This window comes from Bos grunniens, chromosome 14 (genome assembly GCF_055505025.1).
Source record: "Bos grunniens cultivar Pamir isolate PY7600 chromosome 14, Bosgru_T2T1.0, whole genome shotgun sequence".
Classification (NCBI taxonomy): Eukaryota; Metazoa; Chordata; class Mammalia; order Artiodactyla; family Bovidae; genus Bos; species Bos grunniens.
This window is the reverse complement of record NC_141178.1, coordinates 39,149,192-39,176,433: the sequence shown is the minus strand read 5'-3', so window position 1 is coordinate 39,176,433 and position 27,242 is coordinate 39,149,192. Positions and strand designations below refer to the sequence as shown.

The window sequence follows — 27,242 nt, the reverse complement described above, 5'->3', positions numbered from 1 at the left end:
CGCTATCAGGGCTTCATGGGAGCAGAGTCTTTATAATAGGTCTTCTTGACATGAAGCCCTGTAAACAAACAAAGTGCACACCCTATACACAAACACCCAGCAAACAGTGGTGGGACAAGCATAAGGTAACTGCTCTAAACCCCCTGTTCTAAAAAGAGGGGAAATAGGAAGCACATAGCAGATTGTAACAACTCTGAAATCCAGTCAATGTTGCCAGTTGCTTGATTAGGGCTTAGTCTCACTACCTGGGAATATCTCTCCAGGGCTCTTCTCTGCCCTCTGCATTCTTGATTCCTCTGAATTATTTTTCCTTTTTCAAAAAATCCAGCCTGCATTTGCAGAAGAATGGTAGTTTTCTCAGCCTGGCACCTCCCCTTAGAAATCCGAGTCCAAATACCTCTTCATTTTAGCCAGTCTACGTTCCTTTTAGTCAAAGCCAGCAGAGACTCCTCCAATACAATTCTCTTAAAAATTCTGGGAGTTTTCTGTGAGTCATTCTAGAAGGCACTCCATTAGATCAAAGCAAAGACACACCATAAATGTTGAGATAGACCTTCTTTTACTTTAAAACTGCTATAATGTCCTTAAGAATATTAGAAGCTCTATCTAATCTATTTAATGAAAGAAGATAAGTGAGGCACAGCCATAAGATTTGAAGAGAACCTTTTGTCTGTTTAAAAGGGTCTATAAGATACCGCCTTATTAAATCATTCTGAGGTCTTGATAAAGGGTTTTATAGTGATGTGCTGACTTCATCTTTACACCATGTTTCCCTGAAAACACCCTTGGATTTCACCTTTGCCCATAAACCAATTCTTAATTTGAGAATCATCTACTATCTGGAGAGGCTAAGAATGAAAAAATAAATTTATTTTTTGAACCCAGCAAGTCCTGGCTGATTTATAGTTTGCATCTTGTATTTTAGTTTATTTCTCCTCTCTCATCATTTTATTATAAAGGGGGAAAGGAGCCAAAGGGTTACCTTTAACCTCTGTCTGGAAAGTTCTTTAGCTAGATCATCTAGTTCCTTAGGTACATTTTCAATTTTCCATATTATTGTGATTATGTTGCTAAATTTCCTCCACTTTACATTAAAGATCCTTTCCTTCAACTTCTGCTAACATCTAAGCCCTCACTGATGGCTTCCGTAAAGTCCTTTAGGCTCCTACTAACATGTCAAGGTTCATACAGCTTCAATCCACTGCCTAGTCCCAAAGCCAAAGCCACATTTTTAGGTTATTGTTATATCATTATTCTACTTTCAGGTACTAGAATCTATGCCAGTTATCCTTTTCTTGGCAAGATAACACTCCAAAACTCAGTGGCTTAAAACAAAAACAGTTATATACTTTATAAAACTATGACTTATCAAATTTCGAAACAAAGGTTTTGGTCAAAACATTTGTTCTGTGAGTAAAGTTCCCTGGTAGCTTAGCTGGTAAAGAATCTGCCTGCAATGCAGGAGAACTTGGTTGAATTCCTGGGTCAGGAAGATCCCCTGGAGAAGGGATGGGCTACCCACTCCAGTATTCTTGGGATTTCCTGGTGGCTCAGCTGTGAAGAATTAGCTTGCAATGCGGGAGATCTGGGTTTGATCGCTGGGTTGGAAAGATCCAACCCAGGTGGAGGGCATGGCAGCTCACTCCAGTATTCTTGCCTGGAGAATCCCCATGGGCAGAGGAGACTGGTGGGCTACAGTCCATAGGGTCATGACTCAGCAGCTAAGCACATGAGTAAAGGTGACTTTCCATAGGTGAAGATGACAATTTTTCAGAATTTCTTAGTTATTACTGGACAGTATTAGAAATGTTTCTGAAAATAAGAATAGCTACCTTTTAGAACACCCAAAAAAGATGTCCTTTTCATTATAGGGGACTGGAATGCAAAAGTAGGAAGTCAAGAAACACCTGGGGTAACAGGAAAATTTGGCCTTGGAATATGGAATGAAGCAGGGCAAAGGCTAATAGAGTTTTGCCAAGAGAATGCACTGGTCATAGCAAACACACCCTTCCAACAACACAAGAGAAGACTCTACACATGGACATCACCAGATGGTCAACACTGAAATCAGATTGATTATATTCTTTGCAGCCAAAGATGGAGAAGCTCTATACAGTCAGCAAAAACAAGACCAGGAGCTGACTGTGGCTCAGATCATGAACTCCTTATTGCCAAATTCAGACTTAAATTGAAGAAAGTAGGGAAAACCACTAGACCATTCAGGTATGACCTAAATCAAATCCTTTATGATTACACAGTGGAAGTAAGAAATAGATTTAAGGGCCTAGATCTGATAGATAGAGTGCCTGATGAACTACGGACGGAGGTTCGTGACATTGTACAGGAGACAGGGATCATGACCATCCCCATGGAAAAGAAATACAAAAAAGCAAAATGGCTGTCTGGGGAGGCCTTACAAATAGCTGTGAAAAGAAGAGAAGTGAAAAGCAAAGGAGAAAAGGAAAGATATAAGCATCTGAATGCAGAGTTTCAAAGAATAGCAAGGAGAGATAAGAAAGCCTTCCTCAGCGATCAATGCAAAGAAATAGAGGAAAACAACAGAATGGGAAAGACTAGAGATCTCTTCAAGAAAATTAGAGATACCAAGGGAACATTTCATGCAAAGATGGGCTCGATAAAGAACAGATATGGTATGGACCTAACAGGAGCAGAAGATATTAAGAAGAGATGGCAAGAATACACAGAAGAACTGTACAAAAAAGATCTTCACGACCAAGATAATCACGATGGTGTGACCACTTACCTAGAGCCAGACAACCTGGAATGTGAAGTCAAGTGGGCCTTAGAAAGCATCACTATGAACAAAGCTAGTGGAGGTGATGGAATTCCAGTGAAGCGATTTCAAATCCTGGAAGATGATACTGTGAAAGTGCTGCACTCAATATGCCAGCAAATTTGGAAAACTCAGCAGTGGCCACAGGACTGGAAAAGGTCAGTTTTCATTCCAATCCCAAAGAAAGGCAATGCCAAAGAATGCTCAAACTACCGCACAATTGCACTCATCTCACACACTAGTAAAGTAATGCTCAAAATTCTCCAAGCCAAGCTTCAGCAATATGTGAACCATGAACTTCCAGATGTTCAAGCTGGTTTTAGAAAAGGCAGAGGAACCAGAGTTCAAACTGCCAACATCTGCTGGATCATCGAAAAAGCAAGAGAGTTCCAGAAAAACATCTATTTCTGCTTTATTGACTATGCCAAAGCCTTTGACTGTGTAGGTCACAATAAACTGTGGAAAATTCTGAAAGAGATGGGAATACCAGACCACCTGACTTGCCTCTTGAGAAACCTATATGCAGGTCAGGAAGCAACAGTTAGAACTGGACATGGAACAACAGACTGGTTCCAAATAGGAAAAGGAGTTCGTCAAGGCTGTATATTGTCACCCTGCTTATTTAACTTATATGCAGAGTACATTATGAGAAACGCTGGACTGGAAGAAGCACAAGCTGGAATCAAGATTGCCGAGAGAAATATCAATCACCTCAGATATGCAGATGACACCACCCTTATGGCAGAAAGTGAAGAGGAACTAAAAAGCCTCTTGATGAAAGTGAAAGAGGAAAGTGAAAAAGTTGGCTTAAAGCTCAACATTCAGAAAACGAAGATCATGGCATCTGGTCTCATCATTTCATGGGAAATAGATGGGGAAACAGTGGAAACAGTGTCAGACTTTTTTTTTTTTGGCTCCAAAATCACTGCAGATGGTGACTGCAGACATGAAATTAAAAGACGCTTACTCCTTGGAAGGAAAGTTATGACCAATCTAGATAGCATATTCATAAGCAGAGACATTCCTTTTCCAACAAAGGTCCGTCTAGTCAAGGCTATGGTTTTTCCAGTGGTCATGTATGGATGTGAGAGTTGGACTGTGAAGAAAGCTGAGCGCCAAAGAATTGATGCTTTTAAACTGTGGTGTTGGAGGACTCTTGAGAGTCCCTTGGGCTGCAAGGAGATCCAACCAGTCCATTCTGAAGGAGATCAGTCCTGGGTGTTCTTTGGAAAGAATGATGCTAAAGCTGAAACTCCAGTACTTTGGCCATCTCATGTGAAGAGTTGACTCATTGGAAAAGACTCTGATGCTGGGAGGGATTGGGGGCAGGAGGAGAAGGGGACAACAGAGGATGAGATAGCTGGATGGCATCACTGACTTGATGAATATGAGTTTGAGTGAACTCCAGGAGTTGGTGAGGGACAGGGAGGCCTGGCGTGCTGCGATTCATGGGGTCGCAAAGAGTCAGACACGACTGAGCGACTGAACTGAATGCCACAAAACCTTTCAGCTTCTCATTTTCCAAAAGCAAGTGATAAAGGATGAAAGCTGTTGGAATGAGACTCAAAGAGTTCTAGGTGTCAATCTTGATTTGAACAAAGTTCTCTGGTCCTTGGTCTAAAGAATGAAAGGCCAAACTGAATACTTCCTTTCTGCACCTGAGTGATTATACATTTCTTAAGAAATGAACAGTTCTTAGAGCTCTTCTTTTGAGAAATTAGAGAAGCCTATCAGGCCCTTGGTACTAGGATCCTGCCTGCCTTTCTGGTACTGCTGGTCTTGGGTGGCAGCTCCTGCCATATGGACTCTTACCTAAAATGAAACCTGGGCCACTTGCAGTTCTTGAAGTGTCTGGGCTTGTTTTGTTTTCCCCTCATCCCAAGGCCTTGTCATGAGCCATTCACTCCTTCTGCCTAGAAACCTTCATCTTCCTGGTACATTGTCTTTTTCCTCCAATTAGACCAAACTCTTGTTCTCAAAGAAACTTCCCTCATGCATTGAAGCAGATACAGCATCCCCAAAACCCACTCTAGGACGTCAAGTATGACACTGACACATGTCAGCTGTGCTTATGCTTTTGTCTGTTCACTCTCCTAATGGTGAGACTCTGGAGGGCAGAAACTGTACTTTTGGACATGCCTATCTTTTCAACATGTAGACTATACCTGGAATATAGTAGAAATTCAACAAATATTTGCTGAATGAATTGTATTTTAACTCTGCTGATAACATGGTCCAAGAAGCCACAAAGTCTAACAGTCAACTTTCAAGACTGTATTAACTTCTGTATTGTGGGTATTATTACAAGATATTAAAATCAAGCTAGGATAATGGTTTAGTTCACATACAACTTTTATTTACTATGCTAAAGTAGCATAATTTGGGAGAGATTATCTATTAAGCAAAGAATATTAATTTTTATCTACAATATTTTCTATAACTACAGTTTTAAAAAAACAGCTCTATTGAGTGAATATATAAAATTTACCCATTTAAAATATACAATTCAGTGATTCTTAGTATTTTCACAGAGTTGACCCACTATGGCCACCAATCTAATCTTAGAACATTTTTATCACCCCAAAGAGAAACCCTGCACTTATTAGCAGCCACTCCCCACTTACCTCTCTCCTGGACCCTGGCAGTGACAAATCTTCCTGTTTCTATGGATTTGCCTATTCTGGACACTTCATAAAAACAAAATGATACAATAATGTGGTCTTCTGTGACTGGTTTCTGTCACATATAGCATAATGTTTTTGGGGTTCAACCATGTTGTATTATTACAACATCTTTATCTTTTGCAATGTTTCGAAAATCAAGAGCTAGAAGAGAAACATGTTATCATCATTTTTGCAAATCTCTCCCAGAGAGCATAATATAAAAAGAGATCACTGAGTGAAGGAGAAAAGGTTGAGATTCAGAGGAACTCAAAGCCTATTTAAAAAATAATTTTTATCGCTAATTTTGATTGGTACAACAATTCAAGACATTTACACAGACACATGCAAAGAATAGTCACTAAGTTGATTTTGTTGGGTTTCTCCTTAATGCAAATGGAAGTTCAGAGACTTTGTTGATGGGTGTGTATCAACACAAACTGACACAGAGAACGGCAGCGGCCCTGCTCTTCCACTCTGTCCACACAGCCTAAACGCTCAAAAACGTGACACATGCTCAAAACTATAGACACTGGATTCTGCTGGTACAAAGAATCAGGGTAAATTTTTCTTAGATCTTGTAAGAAATGTTTCAAATTTAACCCCCAAGTATACCAATACTAATTGGGATCTGCTCAACTCACAAATCAAGCAAATTATACAACTGCAGTTAATAAGGACTCACTGTAAGCCTTTGTACAACACTGCCTTAAAGAAAAATATGGGGTTACAATCTAGTCTGGAGAGTTAAATAAATAATACAAGCCCATCTATGGCTAAGTACCAAAATAAATGTGTGATATAGACAATGGCAATAGCCTTTTTATAGCTGGAGTTACACAAGAGATTTTAAAATGAAATTCTTTTCTGTTTTCACCTGTCAGTTTATAAACATTAGAGTATATACGATTATGTTATTGTAACTGCAGCAAAGATTATTGAATTAACGACAGTCTATTGTTAATCTGACTTTATTTGTAAGACCAAATCAATTCCAAAATACTAATTTTATTATGATGGTGAAATAGCACTATATAAATAATGCTTCAAGAGTAGGTCACAGGCTGAGATCTTTGTTACACAAGAGTATAAAACTGAGAGCTGGAGGTCTTTGTCATACAAAACAGTATAAAACAAAAAACAGAATTGTCATTCCCAGGGAGGCATTGTATCTATTTGTAATAATCATAGGAAAAGTGACTTTTCTAAGTAAAAAGACGCAAGAGCTTTTTCTAAGACCGTCAAGATTTTAAAGTTACATGTTTGTTGGAGTCACAGTTTTTTAAAGCTGGATTTCATCCTGAAAGATTAAGCAGTATGACATTAAATAAATTGGGACAGAAGGAGGTTTCTAATGTGAAGTGGTTTCCCCTAACTGAAAATTTCACCCAGAAATTTTTTCTGGCAGAAAGAAATACGTTTACTGTACAGATTTTTGGTACAAAAGCAAGTTTACCATAGAAGCTTTAATCTTAAAAACTTGAGTTATGCATCATCAAACAGCAAATCAATTTATTTTAGCCAGAAAGAGAAGTAAAAGTATTTAATTAAAATCCTTGGTCTTTTAGTTTTGGACACTTCACAAAACCAGTGTATATGTTTTAAAACTCACACTGATAATATCTTATTTCAAAGGCTCATAACCTTGTGATAGATAATTGATTTTATCATTAATAATGACAACAGAAGTCATACTTTCTTTTCTTGAAAAAGCACTGAGGCTAAATAAACATTGATGGATTGAAACTTCTCAACCCTTCCAAAGCTCCCCAGGGACCATTCCCAAACCTAAAAATCCTGACAAAATCCTGAGCCACAGGGAAGACCTCTTTCCATAGGGTGCAGCCTCAGAGAGAAAACTGCAGCCTCAGAGAGAAGACGGACTTTCCTCAGGAGTTTAAATCAGCCCCTCCCTGCAAGGCATGAAATGAACCACTACTGTCTGATCACAGGTACCCCTGCTCCCTTTGAAAGAGACAAATTACAACAGGAAAACTGGATGGGAAAACGCCCGGTGCTTTGTCCCTTGTCTGGACAGCCTCACTTTCCCACAACAGGTAGGCACAACCACAGACTGTTGCTGAATACTCCAGACCTTGCCAAGATGCTGAAATCCACTGGTTTCCGCAGCTATCCCATTTTCTACTGATCCTGGCTCTTCGCCAGAGCTTAATTAAGCCACTGAAAATGCTAGATGGTTAATCCTCTCTGTATTGCACCCACCTACAATTATTTGCAAAGCACTTCGATATGTTTTCCCTCTTCCCAAAGATAAAGATAAGCACCAGACTATTAACAGTGTACCTCAGGGTGTGTGGATTGTGCGTGCAGGCACCCAGGGTACTGGTAATTGCTACCAGTACTTACTGTAAAGGAGAAACTCAACTGCTAAGGCCAGGGTTCAGAAAGCCATTCCAAAATACATGTGGAGTTTGGTTTTATTTGTTAGGGTCTAGAATAAAATGCAGAAGACTTCTACAGTTTAATCATGTTTAACCTTAGGGAACTAATTTTCCATTAAGAGAAAGAAAACAAGTATTTGGATCACCCTCTATGCTGTGAGTCCTTTTTATCATACGAACAAAACATTATAGTGCCTTTGAAATTCCCAGAGTCGCTGCTGTTCATTAAAAGGAGAAAGCACCCTTTTAAGACTGAGGTGCTTTATCTTTTACAAAATGAAAAGATCAAACATAAAACCTTATTTGTAAGCAGGGCAATGGTGTCTCTGGGTCTCTCGCTAAGATCAACAGCGATGAGGATGAATGAGGGGAAGCAGTGACAATGGTCAAAATGGGTGAAAGGAAGCTCTCTGTTGAGGCCAGCCTTCCCTGATTGCAATCTTTAGACCCAAGCCCATAACTCTGTTTAACTACTATATCCTGACTAAAAAGTTAATTCTGCTCTAATGAGAAGCAAGTGAAGTCACATGAGGAGAGGAAGACTGAGTAACCTAATTGAGCCCCTACAATCTGATATCAGAGAAGATCTGTATTTGAAGATAATTTAAGGATATCTGAATTGGATTCAGGAGAAATGCAGGAAATTGATTGGTCAGGCTAATTATTCTCTCTTTTTGACAACAGGGTATCCCACTACACACACCAAATAATTAAGTGATCTTCTCTCATTCTGTATTCTCTAGCAACAGACTTGATAGATGCTCAGCTTCCATCTTCCTGATAACAATGAGGAAATCTTTAAGGGACCAAAGTGACAGGAGTCACTTGTCAGCTATCCAGTGCCAAATTCATATTTTCACTTTATCCCCCAAATTTCCCCCATTCTTCTTGTGCTTCAAATATCTGTACTTAAAATTTCCATTACTTTGTAGGAGAATAACACCAGAAGTTAACTGCTTTCCCTATTAACTATCACCGATACACAGGAATATTCCTATTTGCTAAAGACAGAAAATTTCACACCTATACACACCACAATATGGTCAAAACAAAAGAGTGGCTTAATTAATTGCTGGCTGAGAGCCACATTCTTTCCAAATCGAGGCTTCTGCAAGATGGCATATGGTTTGTTATTTCTTACAAATATGTAAAGCCTTTTGAAGTGATTATACTTGTATCTGTCAAAATAATTCTATACATGAAACTGTACAAAAATTTTTAAGTATTATTTGCAAAAAAAAATGTCATTATAAGAATTTGGAAATAGTTTTCATTTCTAAGAGTTAAGACAGTGACCAGTATGCATTTTAGCAAATATTTTAATTTCACATAGTGGTTGTTCCATGTAGAATATACCAACATTTCTTAGGAACATTAACAGGAAATATAACTTTTAAATTTTTATTTATTAAAAAAAATTTTTTTTGGCCATGCCATGCAGAATGTGGGATCTTAGCTCCCAGATCAGGGATCGAACCTGCGTGGGGAGCCTTCACCACTGAATCGCCAGGTAAGTCCCAACAGGAAATATAATTTTTAAAGTGAAAAGATTATTTCTTCATTTTTGGACAATGTTTTCAAAGGCAGAATATATTCAACACTTGATTTTTTATTATTTATTCTATTAAATTTAATCATTATGCCATTTTTTTTCCCAAAATTGTGCTTATATTGAGGATAGTTTAAAAAAAAAAAGGCATTTAATCTGAGTTCCCTGATGGTAAGAGTTTTATATTATTCATCAGTATAGCTCCAGCACCTAGGATACAGGAGGTTGTGATGATTTGTCATCCCTGAATAAAAACAGTCTCCCTGAATAACCTCACAGTCTCAAAGAAGGCAGCGCACCCAGCCCTAGCACCCTCGGAGCAGTGCACAGCAAGAGGGCACGGGCTAAGCCGGGTCCACAGAACTCTGGCTCAAAAGGCAGCACCATCCAAGCGCTCGGGCATCCAGGGTGTTCTCTCCTCAAGGCTCCAGTGGGATGATAACTATCCACTTAGACACATACAACGTACAGCTAAACATTTAGGAGACGGCAAGTGTCAAAACATTAGAAAAACCTCAAAGCTGCAAGGTCTTAAAACTGTTTTACTCTGTCTCCTGCCTCAGTTCTATCCTGGTAGACTTCATAATGCTTGCTACTAGTGATCATGTGAATCAGAAAAACTAAGATGGCAGATTTTTATTTTTAAATGGTAACCCAATACCTACTCCAGAGCCGATCACCTACTGGGCTTTAAATAAACATTGTTCAGTAATGAATTATGGAGGTGAATGAAACACAGGTACGGCGTGCTCTCGTGGTAAATGGATTTTCATGGTTGGTGGGAACACACTTCTAAATGTTTTTTCTTCTGCTAATATAAACGTATTTTGTTTCCAAAGGACATCGAGGATGTAAGGTATCAGGGCTGACTTATTCATAACTTTGGCTCCTTAGAATACTGAAAGAAACTAGAAAGGACAGAATTTATTAACATAATTAATAGCCATAAAGGCTCAATTCACTCCAGTGTACTTATCACTGGGGAACATGGACCTCTTGCATATATGAGCCGACACTGGGGGATCAGGGCAATAAAACACAATGGATAAAACCAGTAGGCAAGCAAGCGAGACAAAGCTATGAGAGACAGATCTTTCAAAGTGACTTAGTATGATGGGCTTGTATGGGGTGGAAACATAAAAATTATCTTTACCTCACACACCTGAGAAACTAAAACTGAGCCAGGCTTACTCCATCTTGAGTCCTGGGAATGCACTGTGTCATCAAAGGGAAGTGTATATGCAAACAGCTGTGGCAGAGGCTATTTTAAAGTACCCACCTTGTGGCTCTTTTAGTCCCCCTAATCCATTATCTATTTTCAGTTAAAAATCATTAATGCCCAGCATATAAGAACTGAGAGACAGACAAAAAACACACATTTTTCCTTTTCCTATGGGGGTGGTAACCAGATGTCAATAGCTGCAGCTGTGACTATATAATTACCTGTTTGCATTAACGGAGACCACAGTTTAGATTTAATAGGTCAGATGACAATGCAGCCAAACGCATTTAGCCTATGATTACCCCTTTTCAAACATTCTCTCACTCGCAACTTCGACCCTGGGAACATAGCAGGCACAGACTTAGGTCAATAAGAAACACTGGCCGGCACAATAGGCCTTGCCTCAAACAGCGCTGTTGACAGACACCAGCACAAAGGAAATGAATAGAGTCCCCCTCAGTTCTCACACAGAGCGAAGAATGACTCAGTGTACTGCTGCTTTGGTGCTCTGTTTGTACAGTGTATACAGCTTTTGTCCTCAGCCACTGTTCACAGCTCAATGGGGGCTAAAGAGCCGAGGAAGTGAAGGCGGAAGAATGGTCCACACTCTTCCCGGTGGCCAGCAGTTGTCTCCACAGGCACAGAACAGGTCAAGTGAGAACTGGAAAGTCACTCGATAAAACTCCTCCTACTCCAGCTTACAGGACTAAAGTGATTTCTGAGTTAAAATACAAAGAGGGCATTATTTAGAGTGCCTAGAAAAGTCACTGTTGGTTTGATACTAATATATTTATTGATTGAATTACTGGCCTTTTGGCATTTCGTTCTCTGTCACATTTCTTGTACTTCTTTTTTAAAAGCTTATGTTAGGTGCAAAGAGAAATTGGGGCTGGCTCGCAGTAGGGAACTAAAGTAATGCAAGCCAGGACTCACTAGAGACCACAGGAAAAGGGGTGGAGAGCAGGTGAGGAGTCAAAATCCAGGTAGCGGGTCCAAGGCATCAGTAAGGCCGGCAGAGGCATTTCTTCACTTCGGTATAAACAGCATACTGTCCCAGGTATACACATCTCTCTTTATGCCTACTTCCCAAGGTAACAGGAGTTTAACAGTAAATAACCCAACACAGGGATAAAGTAGACTTCTAAGACAATTCAGTGGAGACTGTGAACAGATAGCACCATAGGCTTAAGACTAGTTTGCTTGATACTGGCCAAGAAACCTAGATAAAGTGAGGGACAGGTTCCAGCGATGAATGAAATGTCATTGGCTTGAGCCGAAACCATCTTGGCAGAAATGCATTTGCATTTATGTACATGTTTTGAAACTGGACTGTGTTCAAACTCAATCATACTAGCTGTGTGATGTTGCATAACCCCTCCAATTCATAATTCCTGCATCTGTAAAATGGAACGTCCCTCCATTTCTTTATCCCAAAAAACAATTATGGAGATAATAATAGTACCTACTTGTACCACTGATGCAATGGACATGAACCTGGGCAAACTCCAGGAGATAGTAAGGGACAGGGAGGCCTGGTGTGCTGCAGTCCTTGGGGTTGCAAAGAGTTGGACACGACTGGGTGACTGAACAACAACAACTTCATTGGTTGCTGTTAAGATAAGATACACGTAAAGCACATAGAAGAGGACCTGCTATCAAGTAAATACTCAGTAAACACTGCCTATACTCAGTGCTAGTCCCTATTGCTCTCAGAATCACTACTCTAATTCTCTAGCACTAACACCACAAACTCCATCATCGCTCCTGCAGAGAGAACTGCCTTTGCAGGACTCTACAGAAGTCTTGCCAGATAATTTAATTAAGATCACCAACCCCTAAGGCCAGGAGGTATTTCATGTACTCAGAGGCTGTTTTTAGTGGTCCCCAGTAAAGAAATTCAAGCTTTATTAACTAACACTATGCTGTTGTGTCCGACTTTCTGACCCCATGGACTGTAGTTCACCAGGCTCCTTTGTCCATGGGCGGAGAAGGCAATGGCACCCCACTCCAGTACTCTTGCCTGGAAAATCCCATGGATGGAGGAGCCTGGTAGGCTGTGGTCCATGGGGTCGCTAAGAGTCGGACATGACTGAGCGACTTCACTTTCACTTTTCACTTTCATGCATTGGAGAAGGAAATGGCAACCCACTCCAGTGTTCTTGCCTGGAGAATCCCAGGGACGGGGGAGCCTGGTGGGCTGCCGTCTATGGGGTCGCACAGAGTCGGACACGACTGAAGTGACTTAACCTTACTTTGTCCATGGGATTCTCCAAGCAACAATATTCGAGTGGGTTGCCATTTCCTTCTCCATGTGAATGGTATACATGTGACATAAGTTATAAATAAGATACATAACCCTATTAATATTTGAACTTTTTCAAAAAATGTGTATGATTTGAATTTTTCTCAAATCTACATCAACTGTAAAGCCTAATAATTATTCCTAAGGGGGAAAACAATAGCAATTTTATGGCAGCACTAGTTACTCTATTGTCTAAATACTCTTCTAAGAGACTTATCCAAGGTATAATATTTTTACAGTGAAAAAATTAAAGGGCAAAGCATTAAGTAACTTGCTTAAGATTATACTGTATTTAACAGTATAATCTTAAGCAAGTTACTTAATGCATATTTAAGTATGAATTTATATTACATATTTAATGTAAATCCAGGCAGTAACATTCCATCTTGTGCTCATCAACACTACATTGTACTATTTCATTAATATTCCTATGAAAGCATCTGTAACAACTTGCTAAGTAGTAACTATTCTTACTCTTACACTTAACAAACGAAAGCAGTCCTTTCCATGGAAGATTCTGGCACAGAATCAAACCATATACCCACAGCAATCTCGTAAATGATAATATACTATGAACTAAAATGTTTAATGTATATCCTTTTACCCTTTTTGAGGAACAGGTAGTTGCTGACTACTAGTCCAGTAGGAGTCAAAAAGTAAAATGCTTTGTTTAATTGCTTTCATCACCACACAACCGTAATTAGTTTTGTGCTTATGAATTTAATTTTACATGTTAATTATATCTGCAATGATTCTGAAACTGCAACGAAGTTAATTAATGAAAAGTAACTGCCTTGAGGATAGATGCTTTAAGCATATAAATGATTACAAAAAGAAAAAAATGTACCCAATTTCAATAACTTTCAGAATGCCTCCCCACATCTAAATCTCTCATGGTATTGGTCAATTGAAACATCAATACCAAGCAAGAACATGTCAGAAGTTTTAGTAAAATTCTGCCCTTATTTAAAAATTCATTCTATATGGCTCTGATTTAACTTATTCTTCAAAATCTAGACTTATATAAACATAGACAAATATTCATGAATGACCTTTATCACAATGAAATTAAAAACAAAGATACCAGACTTCCATACCCAGCAGTATGTTAGGATAAGTAAACTGACCAAAGCTCCTGCTAAAAAGAAATAAACACAGTGGTTAAAATACCCCACAAAACAGTTTTCTTTAATTGTATCAGAGTCAGCAGTTTACAATTGATTATAGAAAGGTAGAAAAAGAAAAGAGAGCCAGAACTCAAAGAATAAACAGAGCACAGAAGCTGGGTTTTGAAAACTTGAGCTTCTTTTAACATTTTTATAGACACAAAGAGTCACTACATAATGGGAAAAAAGGGGATAGTTACCTAGAGGATAGGAAATTCTAAATTTGTAGAAAAGAGGTAAAAAGTCTCAAGTTAAATACAGCAAAAATTTAAAGGATTCCTGACAGAAAAGACAAATCCACCATCAAAATTCTTTTAAAAATGGAACAGTTAAAAAAATTGATTCAAACAATTGACTTTTAAAAAGGAAATTTTAACAAATATAAAAAATTTGGTAATATTTTCTCTGGCCACAATACAATTATGCTAGAAATTAATAATAAAAAAATTCTCATTTGGAAATTTGAAATATACTTCTGTACAATTCATAAGTTAAGAAATAATGGAACTTTGAAAATAACATGAAAATACATAAATTAGCCAAGTTGTTCAAATGTACTATATAACAATAAAGCAGTTTAATTCTTATAAACTATTTTATTGAACAGCCTGCAGTTTGTTTGGCTTTAGTTTTTTATAATTTATAAAAAGAATACTTGATTATCACAGTATAATCATGTATGCTAAGTATAACATATGATCAATATTTTTTCATTAAAATAAACTATGTTCTGTTTGTGTGTGTGCTCAGTTGTGTCCGATTCTTTGCGACCCCATGGACTATAGCCCTCCAGGCTCCTCTGTCCATGGGATTCTCCAGGCAAGAATACTGGAATGGGTAGCCATTTCCTCCTCCAGTGGATCTTCCTGACCCAGGGATTGAAACTGCATCTCCTGTGTCTCCTGCATTGGCAGGTGGATTCTTTACCCACTGAGCCACCTGGAAGCCCCATGTTCTATTTTACTCTATATTTATCAAGAAGCTCTCTTGATTAGGTTATCCCAAAGTATTATCTGTTTGAAAGAGTTTGGCATCTTAAAATTTTTCATCTTGAAGGTATATATTTATGATTCTTTGAGTTTAATGTAAATATCCTTTTTAAAAACTTTTGAGCATTTGCATACATGTATGTAAGGCACCCTTGATCCCTGAACACCATAGAAATAATGTTTATGTCCCCCTAAAATTCATATGTTAAATCCTAATGCCCAAGGTGATGGAGTTGGGGGCTTTGGGAGGTGATTGGTCACAAGGGTAGAGCCCTTATGGGTAGAGCGGTTAGTGACCCTCTAAAAGAGACCCCAAAGACCCCCTGCAACTTCCACCAACTGAGAACACAGTGTGAAGATAGCTGCTATGAATCAGGAAGTAGATCCTCAACAAATACCAAATCTGCTACTGCCTAGATGATAGGACTTCCCAGTCTTTGGGGCCATGAGAAGGAAACACTTGCTGTTTAAGCCACCTCATGTATGGTATTTTTTTTTACAGCAGCCCGAAGAGACTAAGATACTGAATAAGTTCCATTTTTCTCTATATTAAAAAACTGGCTATAAAACTTGGCAAGAATCATTTGAAAAAAGTTAGGAAAAGAACAGTAAAAACCAGAACCCTGAATTAAGTGTTCAGAGATATACTGGATATGTACTTGGATTTAAAAACTTGTGTTGGAACCCATACCACTGTGTTTCCCACTTAAAATGGCTAATTGTGGCAATGTTCAATTCAAATGCCTAAGCTGGACTGAAAATATGAAGGCCTGACCTGTATTTTGAATCACTGAATCCAAGGATGTGGTCTGAAGGCCAAATACTTTTCAAAAATGGCAGCCTAGTGTGCTTGACAGCACATCCCAGTAGCATATCTTTTAAAAACCAAGAAAGAGACGAGAACAAGAAGGGTTTGATGTATAGATACTGACTCTCAGCTCTCCAAAACAGAAATTAACCTAAACTAGCTTAAGTGTTGGAGAAGGTGATGGCACCCCACTCCAGTACTCTTGCCTGAAAAATCCCATGGATGGAGGAGCCTGGTAGGCTGCAGTCCATGGGGTCGCTGAGAGTCGGACACAACTGAGCGACTTCACTATGACTTTTCACTTTCATTCATTGGAGAAGGAAATGGCAACCCACTCCAGTGTTCTTGCCTGGAGAATCCCAGGGACGGGGGAGCCTGGTGGGCTGCCGTCTATGGGGTAAAACAGAGTCGGACACGGCTGAAGTGACTTAGCAGCAGCAGCAGCAGCTTAAGTGTACTTCCCTGGTGGCTCAGATGGTAAAGAATCTGGCTGCAATGCAAAAGACCTGGGTTTGATCCCTAAGTTGGGAAGATCCCTCGGAGAAGGGAACGGCTAACTACTCCAGTATTCTTGCCCAGAGAATTCCATGGACAGAGGAGCCTGGTGGGCTATAGTACACGGGGTTGAAAAGAGTCAAACACAACTAAGCAACTAACACTTTCACTTTACTTTCAGCTTAAGAAGAGAGAGAAAAAGTGAATTCATTATAAGGCTATATGGTGCCTTCAGAAACCCTTGGAGCAGACTTCTCTTGTGTCTCTTGCATTGGCAGTTAGGTTCTTTACCACTGTATCACCAGGGAAGCACCTCAAGAAGGGCAGGGTCCAGAAACTATGAGGAGCCATGCGAGACTCGGGCAGTGAACTTTCTCTAATGCATCTCACCTCTCTTCTTGCCACATGACTATGTAATTCCTTCTTCTTTGAACCAGCTCTGTTCTTCAGTCTGCATGGCATACAATATGGTTACTCAAAACCTTTCAATTTATGTTAAAGGCCGAGATATATGAAGAGACTAATCACCTTTTCCTTGTTCACAATTCCAAAATCCAGGGGATGGAATTTTGGTTTGATTCCAGCTTGGGGTCGGTGCCTACTCTGGTCTAATCAGGTGAAAGAGCCCATGTGGCTTCAGCATGGCTGCCCATAGCCCACTGTTTGGGTGGTCAGGTGTCACTAATGGTACTGTTGGAAAACAGTGTTGAAAACTGCAAAAGACACTCAGCATAAGCAAGAAACAAGGGTTGTGCATGAGCAATATGCTTTCTGATGGAATTTCAAATCGCCCTATACACGTGGGGCTAGAGGTAAAGAACCCACCTGCCAATGAAGGAGACGTAAGAAATGTGGGTTCAATCTCTGGGTTGGGAAGATCCCCTGGACAAGGAAATGGCAACCCATTCCAGTATTCTTGCCTGGAGAATCCCATGGATAGAGGAGCCTGGTGGGCTACAGTCCACGGGGTCACAAAGAGTTGGATATGACTCAACTGACTCAACTACCTACCCAGTAGATAGGTGTCATGTTGGATAACCAAGGTTGAGGGCGTTGCCTGAGGCCTTGGGTAGGGGGATGGGAAACCAACTGGGCTCCAAGCAAAGAGGTGGAGGGTAGATTTCCTCAAGTAGCAAAAGAGGATACAGCAGAGAGAAGTGTGGCCAGCACTGCCCCAAATAGCTGATAGGACATGTTGAACATACATTCAACATGCAGAGAAACATATAAGTTTCTCTATATTTGATTAGTGACTTCTGACAGAACTGCTAAGTTCCTTTTCCCTGGAGCCTTTACTATTAACAAATATTTTGAGATTTTGATGCCTATACTAAACATTCTGCTTGGTCTCAATTCACATAATTCGACACATACTCTTTATATTATCTACTCATTCTTTAGGAATCAATTCAAATATGACCAACCTCCTCTGTGAAGCCTTCCTTGACTGCCTCTGGCATTTATCCACTCCTGATTATAGAGTTTAAGAGGCAATCTAGAGGTGGTTAAGAGTATAGGCTTTGTAATCAGACTTCAAATGTTTGAATTCAAGCTCTGTGAGTGGGTGACACTTGGCCTTGGACAAGTTATTCAACTTCTCTGTGCTCTCAGTTGCCAACACTATAAAATAGGAATGACATTGTGTGCCAGTTATAATGTTGTAAGGGTTAATGAGTTGATACATGTAAAGCATTTGCCTGAATCATAGCGATTGGTCATTAAATATTAGCTTCTTGTTTAAAAGTTACTCCTATAGCTGAGATTATGAACTAGACTTTTATATTAAGTCAATCAATTTAAGAATTCCCTTTCTTAGGTGTGGTATAAAACAACAACAAAACAAAGAGGGTAATTTATATATGAACTTCAATGTAATTTCATTTACTTCTCAAAAAATGACTGAGGATAATGTACTAAACCTATTTAAGAAAAAAAGGCATTTATATGGAAAGGCTTTTCTTTTGAAGTCATTCACCAGGGAAGTAGAAAAAAACTTCAAAATCTTAGATATCTATTTGAATTTCAGAGAAGAAAGCAAATATTGAGCCCAGCTTTGGGCTATTGTTTTTTAAATGTATAGAAAAAGAACTTAGAAATCTGGACTGAAATCTCACAGAGCAAAATTTCCATCATTTATCAAACCAAAAATTTAGCCAAAACTATATTTCACGAAATCCTGCAGGTTTTCAAAGTAAGTAGAAACAGTACAAAATCTTTTTATGAGACCTGCCTTTTCTCTAATTACTAAAGTAATGTCTGAAATGGAAAAGACTGAGTGATGGAAAAATCTGGTCATCTGCAACAAAAGAAAAACAAATGATGGCTATGCAAGGTGAGAAGTAAATGGTCCTCAAACGCCTCCTCTGTAATGTTATTAGATGCATTCTCATTTTGTCTTATTTTGCTTCTGAACTATCAGCTATTAAGAAAGGGTAGACGGTAAAGAATCTGCCTGCAATGTGGGAGACCAGGGTCTGATACCTGGGTCGGAAAGATCCCTGGAGAAGGGAATGGCTACCCCCTTCAGTACTCTTGCCTGGAGCATTCCATGGACAGAGGAGCCTGGGGGGGCTACAGTTTATAGGGTCACAAAGAATTGGACACAACTGAGCAACTAACACTTTCTTCACTTTCAGAAAAAAGATACACAGAAATCTGGAAATAAGAGTCACTTCTTCTTCCACAGAATACATTTCTCCTTGGATCAATTTCATTCATTCAATAAATATTCACAGAGCACCTACTATGACACATGTCTGGCCACAGCAGTAAATCGAAGAGCCAAGCATGTGTGTTGCTATTTCAACAAATCCAGCCACCTTATATGCTGCCATGAGGAATATATGGCTCTACCTCCAAATTATCACCATTAGTGACTCCAAAAAATAAAATTACCTTGCTCCCAGATTTCCAGACCATGGATTTTTAACCTAAGTTCATGGGTCTCTAAAGGTTAATGAATGTGTTGGGGGAATTGTGAACCCTGTGCTATTACATGCAAAATGTGTGTAGTATATACAAGTGTAAACTTTCCTAGACACACAATGTGCTTTCACTATATTTTCAAGTTGGCCTATGACCCCCAAAGTATAAACCATCACTGCTCTAGGCACACGAAAATTCCAATAATTCTATCCTACTGAAAAGACTGCTGCCATATACCAACGTGGACAGCAGCTGGTAGATTCTCATCTGACATTTTATAGCACAATATTCTACGATTTTATTGACAAGTTACATTTTACGCATCTAAGTTCTGACTTCTAACGTTCTGAGTACCAGCAATCTAGTCAAGTCTGTTAGACAAAGACTTCTTCCAAAAAAACTGTTTACAGAACTTGGGCTCCAGCAACTCTTGCAATATAATTCTTGTGTATAACTGAACCACAGAAAAATAACTCCTTAATTTGTGGTTAGAATAACCACTGCAGAAAAACCTACGGTGGGTGGCATGAAACTATCACAATTATAAAGTAACCAAGCAAATAATATACTACGTCTATAACAGATAGAATGTTATAAATCCAAAACATACAGTGCTATAAATAAAGTCTGAGGTTATTTGCTGGGATCCTCTGACTAACACGGCAGTGACAAGGACCTCTCTGAGCTTGTTTTATAAAGGACTAACTAGAGCCATTTGACGGTAGACTCTGTGGCACCACATGTATTGTTTGGGCTAAGAAATGAGGTGAACTGCACTGTATAGCAACTTTGGGAAAATGCTGCCTTTAATATAAACAAACAATGGACTTTCCTTTAGAAGCCATGATAAGGGAGAGGAGGGCAGCGGGATTAGTCCTATGAAATCAGCATGCCTGCAATTTTGGAAACCATGAATAAGAGCAGTCAGTGTGTCTAAATGCCTATTTGTTGACAGCTGTAATCAGATCATTTCCCCCCAAATTAAAATCATAGATTTTAGAGTTGGTAAGTCACAAAAAAGATCAACAAGCTGATGGGACTGAGGACCAAAGACCATGCATGACTTGCTCAAGTTCACAAAATGAAACACAAAGGAAACCGGGCATCCCTGATGCTGCCATTTCTTTTTCAGGAAAGACTATCGCTCTCTGTTTGCATCTGCCTAGGATTCAAAATGTCTTGACTTGGGGAGAGAGGAGACACACCTAGCTTTATGGCAGGTGACACAATGCTTTTGAGTCCTTTTCTTGGCAGGGAGAGTTGATCAAGTGAGTGAGTAGCATGGACAGCATAAAAATCTAACTTTTGGCACAACCTTACTCCTTTCAAAAACTATCCAATAGAGTAAAGCAAAGGGAAGCAGGAAGTTAGAAATGCAAATTCTAATGTGTAGCTCCAGAACCACGCCTTGACAACCAGCTGGGTAACAGAATGTTCTGTTGGCCAGGTACTCACTGAAATTTATCAGGAATTCCAGAAGACACTGAGTATGGATGGTTTTCTTAAGACAGTACAGTGCTTTGACCTGGGCTCCCAGAGACACTTTCAGAGTACTTACGGGATAAAAAGTTGTCATAATGCCTCGAAGATATTACTTGGCCTTTTCCATCATTCTCAAGTAAACACTGGATTTTCTAACTACAAAACTGAATGAAAAGAAAACAGAAGCCTATGAAAACATTCCCCCCCACTCTTAAAGAGATCTGTGACAGTTTCAAATATAATCATGAATTATAACAAGATAACCATATGAAAAAAGTTACAATATAATTCACATAGCATATAATTCACCCATTTAGAATAAGGACTTCAATGGCTTTATGTATACTGTACTCACTAAAAAAAGAGTTGTGCATTCACTATCACAATCAATTCTTAAATATTATCATCACTCCAAAAAAAACGCTATAGCCCCTAGCCATCAACCCCTTAAGCCCTTCCCCTCCTCTTCACATCCCTAGGCAACCACTAATCTACTTTCCACCTCTAAATATATTTGCCTACTCTCGACATTTCATGTACATGTAATTGTACAATATGCAGTCCTTTGTGACTGGCTTCTTTCACCTAGCACAATGTTCTCAAAGTTCAGCCAGGTTGTATCTTCATCACTGTTTATGACTGAATCACACACACACATATAAATATCACATTTTGCAGTAGGTGGGCATTTGAGTTCTTTCCATCTTTTAGCTATTACGAGTAATACTGCTATGATCACTTGTTTATAAGTTTTTGAGTAGACATATGTTTTCATTTCTTCCAGTTATAAACCTGGGGATGGAATTGCTGGGTCATGTGGTAACTCTGTTTAAGTATTTCAGGAACTACCAACCTAATTTCAAAATGGCTACAGCATTTTATGTGTCCATTCATCAGAAAGTTCTTGCTTTTAAAAATCATAACAATGAAACAGATTGTGAATACAAACTCCTTATTTTCTCCTAACAGGTAACTGAAGAAAAAAATACAAGTATTGATAAATATGATTTTTAAAAATACATACTATTAGCATATGAAATTCAAATGCAGAGATCAAAAACACAGAAAGATAGCTTTAAATTGCTATTTTTAAAAAGGAGAGCCATGTACTAAATACTTCCTGTATTACTTAAACCAAATGGAAATATTACACATGGACTATACATATTGGGGCTTCCCTTGTAGTTCAGTCGGTAAAGAATCTGCCTGCAATGCAGGAGACTCAGGTTCGATTCCTAGGTCGGGAAGATCCCCTGAAGGAAAAGGCAACCCACTCCAGTATTCTTGCCTGGAGAATCCCATGGATGGAGGAGCCTGGCAGGCTACATTCCATGGGGTCACAAGAGTTGGACACGACTATACATCACTCTAAAATAGTGGGGAATCTTAAATATAATTCAAAAGGACAAATTAAATTTCTCAGAAACTAAACTAGAATTTATCTACTCAAGGATAGCTCATACTTTCAGTCATTAGAAAGAAGAAAAACTATCTTTAATATGGAAAACTAATGCATATTCATAGGGCAAAGTAAAGGCAGTATGCTGATCCGGAGAAGAAAATGAACGCTAGCTTCTACAACCATATAGTAAAGATGAAAAAGAGGTATTATCCAACAGGTTTGCGGCACACAATTTGGGAACAGCAACTTCCTAAACTATGCAGTAAACTGCATATTCTGGACAGTGAGGGGCTTTACTTCTATAAATTGGGTGTGCTTCCTATACAGGAAGACAAGGCAAGTTAGTATTTATAACTAAATGTGTAGCAGAGATTAAAAGAAAATTTGGCCAAGCACCACTAACTTCTACTGGTGCTTCTGCCAGGAGGGAGTTTATAACATTGGAAACAGCAGCAGGCTGACAAGTGACCAGGGGGAAAGTGCGATTAGCAGCAGAAGACAGAGGGAAGCTATTCAGATCAGAAGATCCGGTGCACACAAATCAGAGTTTTTATCACATTCCAGCACCAGCCACTTTGCCTTTTCTGGTCAGCAGTGGTTTTAGTCTTCCACAATTGCCTTTAACCTCACCTTTACAATCTCTGGACAATGATGGCTGACAAAGTAAGAAACACGGTTCACATCATAACCTAGCACCCAAGAGGCTCCTTCTGGGATTCCCTGGTGGCTTAGTGGTAAAGAAACCACCTGCCAATGCAGGAGACACAAGTTCGATCCCTGGTCTAGGAAGATCCCACATCCCACGGAGCAACTAAGCCCACAGGGCCACAGCGATTGAGCCCGTGCTCTAATGAGCCCATGTGCTGCAACTACTGAAGCCCACGCACCCCAAAGCCCACGTTCTACAACAAGAGAAGCCACCACAATGAGAACCCTGAGCATTGCAACTAGAGAGTAGCCCCCCTTGACACAACCACACAGGAGCCAGCACAGGAATGAAGACCCAGCACAGCCAAAAATAAATAAATAAATATTTGTTAAAAAAGAGAGAAATCTTCTGTACACACATTAACACACAACTGAAATAAGTTTCCAAAAAGCTATAATTAGTCTTGCTATGTGCAGTGCATTCTAATATATCCTATTCTATTTTACCAATGAAAAAATGCTGAGAATGACACAATACATTGTGGTTTACAGTCTTACATAGCTCAAAAATAAGTTAATAATATAAATAGTCAAAACTAGGGACTTGCCTGGTGGTCCAGCGGCTAAGACTCCATGCTCCCAATGCAGGGGCTGGGGTTCGATCCCTCATCAGGGAACTAGATCTCACATGTTACAGCTAAGACCCGGCACAATCAAATAAATAAAAAAAAATTAATATTATTAAAAAAATTAGTCAAAACTAATTTTGCATATGAGCAGACAATGACAACTAAGTCACAAGTGTCACTTGGACAATAGAGATTTTAAGGAAGTAAGAGAGGTTAAAATTCAAATGAATCAGTTTTAAGAATAATAAAAGAAAGTCATATGAGCTCAATGCGAATCAGTAATTCTTATTATGGGATGGGGTGGGGGGGGAGTAGCAGTTCTGACTTATTCCAAGATAAATTTTAAATATTTTAAAATAAAGGCTGAAATATAAAACTATAAAATACTAGAAGGAAACATATGCCAATATTTCCACGGAGACAATGGTTTTTCTGAGCATGACAACCAAAGTAGAAAGTATAAAAGAAAAAGCATATAAAAATCAATAATAATAGGAAAATGTTATATGACAAATGTAACCAACAGTAAACTGGTAGTAAATAGTTTTAACAGTTTGACAAAGGGTATAAATTAAAAAGTGACAAATCCAAAGACTAATGAGCAATTGGAATAGGCAAATAAAACTGGAATACAACATTCATTCCAGAATTTAATAAATGGCAAGATGTTAACCACTGCTAGTCATCAAAAATGCAAACTAAAACAATGCCACTATTTTTGTCTATTAGACTACATGAAAGATAAAATGATATAACAACCAGTGTTAGGGACAAATAAGTCTCTTTGTGGCAAATGGAAAGTATGTGTAAATTTTTAGGAAATATACATCCTTTCCAGTCTTCCCATTCCAAAGAATTTACTTCAAGGAAATAGTCAGATAATCATACCAAGATTCATGCAGAGAATTATCTCTGAAGTGTTTATAAAAGTACTGAAAACTGGAAATGTCAATAATATCAATAGTTTAGTAATGGAATGCTACATGGAAAGTGAAAGTTAGTCGCTCAGTCGTGTCCGACTCTTTGTGACCCATGGACTGTAGCCCACCAGGCTCCTCTGTCTATGGGACTCTCCAGGTAAGAATATTGGAATGAGTAGTATTCTACAGGGGATCTTCCTCACCCAGGGATCAAACCCAGGTCTCCTGCATTGCAGTAGTTTCTTTACTGTCTGAGCCACTAGGAATGCCCACTATGTGTATATATATATATATACACACACACACACACTATATGGTCTTTAACAATTTTCTTGATGACATACCTAGATATCTAACTATTTGGAGGGAAAACCTAGTTATAAAATTGTTGTTGTTTTAGAGGCTAAGTTATGTTCGACTCTTTTGCGACCCCACAGTGTGACAGGCTCCTCTGTCCACGGGATTTCCCAGGCAAGAATACTGGAGTGGATTGCCATTCCCTTCTCTAGGGGATTTTCCCAACCCAAGGAACCCATGTCTCCTGCACTGGCAGGCATATTCCTGACCATGGACCTACCCGGGAAGCAGTTATAAAATAGTACTCAAAAATAAGATTTTTTGTTAAGAGCTTTTTTTACATTATTTTTTTACTAGATGATCTCTGTTTATTTCTGCTAATTTACTTGAATTTATTGTATTTTGCAATAAGCTTGAATTATTTCTGTAATAAAATGATAAAAAAGATGAACATTAATTATATCTAACACTCATCATATACATAGGTCAGGAAGACACTACAATCTCAAAAAGATAAATTAGCTCAGCAAAGAAACTGACAATTTACCAAAAAAAAGAAATACTATTAATAAATAAACCTATGAAATGTTCAATCGGTTTGCATAAGCCTGAAAAATATTAATAAGCTTTGTGTGTGTGTTAGTCACTCAGTCCTGTCCAATGCTTGTGACCCCACGGACTGTAGCCCACCAGTCTCCTCTGTCCATCGGATTTTCCAGACAGGAACACTAGAATGGGTTGCCATTCCCTTCTCCAGGGGATCTTCCCAACCCAGGGCTTGAACCCGGGTCTCCTGCACTGCAAGCAGATTCTTTACAGTCTGAACTACCAAGAAAGGTCAACTTATTTCCATTAATCTTTCTTCAGGAAATAGTCCTAGAAGTCTTACCCTCAAAGATGTTCACAGTTGGGCCACTTACAAGAGTTAAAACAGCAGAAACAACCTACATGTCTAATAAACAGGACTGCTTAAAGAAACTGTGCTATATTAGGTGATATATAAAGCATTCTTCATAATGAAAAAGGCTGTACTACAAAATTAAGTGAGAAACTTGTGATTCAAAATTATACCGGGAGATTAAAACCATATACAAATAAGATGAAAACCTGTATCTAATGAGAAGACTGAAAGGAAATTCACCAAAATGACTGGCGGACCTATGAAGTGTTTTTTGTTGTTGTTGTTGTTGTGCCTGTCAGTTTAGCAGTTTTTTGGTTGGTTTTTTTTTGAGGTATAACTGACCATATAACATATTATATATATATATTTTCATGTATTATATATTTTTTGAGGTATAACTGACAATATAACATTGTATTCGGGCTTCCCTGGTGGCTCAGAGGGTAAAGCATCTGGCTACAATGTGGGAAGCCTGGGTTTGATCCCTGGGTCAGGAAGATCCCCTGGAGAAGGAAATGGCAACCCACTCTGGTCCTCTTGCCTGGAAAATCCCATGGATGGAGAAACCTGGTAGGCTACAGTCCATGGGGTCACAGTCGGACACAACTAAGCAACTTCACTTACACTTTTCATAACATATTAGTTTCAGCTTGAACAACATTATGTTTCAATATTTGTATATATTGTGAACTGATCAGCACTGTTAAGTCTAGTTAACACTCATCACCATACATAGTTAAAGAATTGAACCTAAGAATTTTTCAAATTTTCCTACTTGGGAATTTCCCATAGCTTTTTTATGAGACTGCATTACTTTCGTAAGTTGAAACAAAAAGAAAAAATTAACAATAGAAATTCCAATGTAAGTGCAATTTTAGTAGTTTGGCATGATCAATGGAGATAATTAGCTTTGACACTGCAGTGATCAATATATAGAATAAATAAATGAATTAAAGCTTTAATCTAAAATGAAGGAACCAACAGATTCAACTGAATTTGGTTTGGTCAGTAGCATATTTTTAAACAAGAGTATACAGAAGTATACTTAAAGAGTATACTTAAACAAGAGTATACAGAAAAATGGGAAAGACCAATAAGCTATCAATTTTCAGTGTAGAAGGACACAGTATTGGATATTTACAATGATAGATGTACACTTTTTTCTACTTTCCTTTTTTAATAATAAAAATACTGTTTAATTGCCCAATGACAGAAATCAAAAGGACAAACTATGGTTTATACTTAATAATGTTTCTTTATTATTTCACAAAAGCTTACTGCAACAAAAATGTTCAAATGTAAAAAGTGATACCTAGAGGCATTTTCTTCCTGGAAGAGGGCATGGCAACGCACTCCAGTATTCTCGTCTGGAGAATCCAGCGGACAGAGGAGCCTGGCAGGCTACAGTCCATAAGGTCACAAAGAGTCAGATGTGACTGAAACGACTTAGCATATATGCATGCAGAGGTATTTTTTATTTGATAAACATGTTATTAAATATTTTAAAAGAAATGGAATGATCTGTTCTAAGTGAACAGACTGCTAAGGATTCTATCCTCCCAACACATCGTGCAACAGGTTGGGCTCCAACCCAAACCCTACTGTGTACTAGTTCACTGATTGCAGAAGTCGCCTTACTTCTCTAGGCTTA

General features: G+C 38.7%; 1 protein-coding gene across 3 annotated transcripts in view; it reads right to left on the bottom strand.

The window, feature by feature from the left end:
• The window catches only part of MRPS28 (mitochondrial ribosomal protein S28), a 102,226-nt gene that overhangs the window by 40,066 nt on the left and 34,918 nt on the right, over window positions 1-27,242 (bottom strand). The window contains exon 3 of one of the 3 annotated variants that reach the window (XR_015140224.1): window positions 23,453-23,541. The exons of the other annotated variants lie outside the window; for them this stretch is intronic. The gene's annotated coding sequence lies outside the window, so the exon portion shown is untranslated. The remainder of the gene's footprint in view (window positions 1-23,452; window positions 23,542-27,242) is intronic. 3 annotated transcript variants of the gene reach the window in all.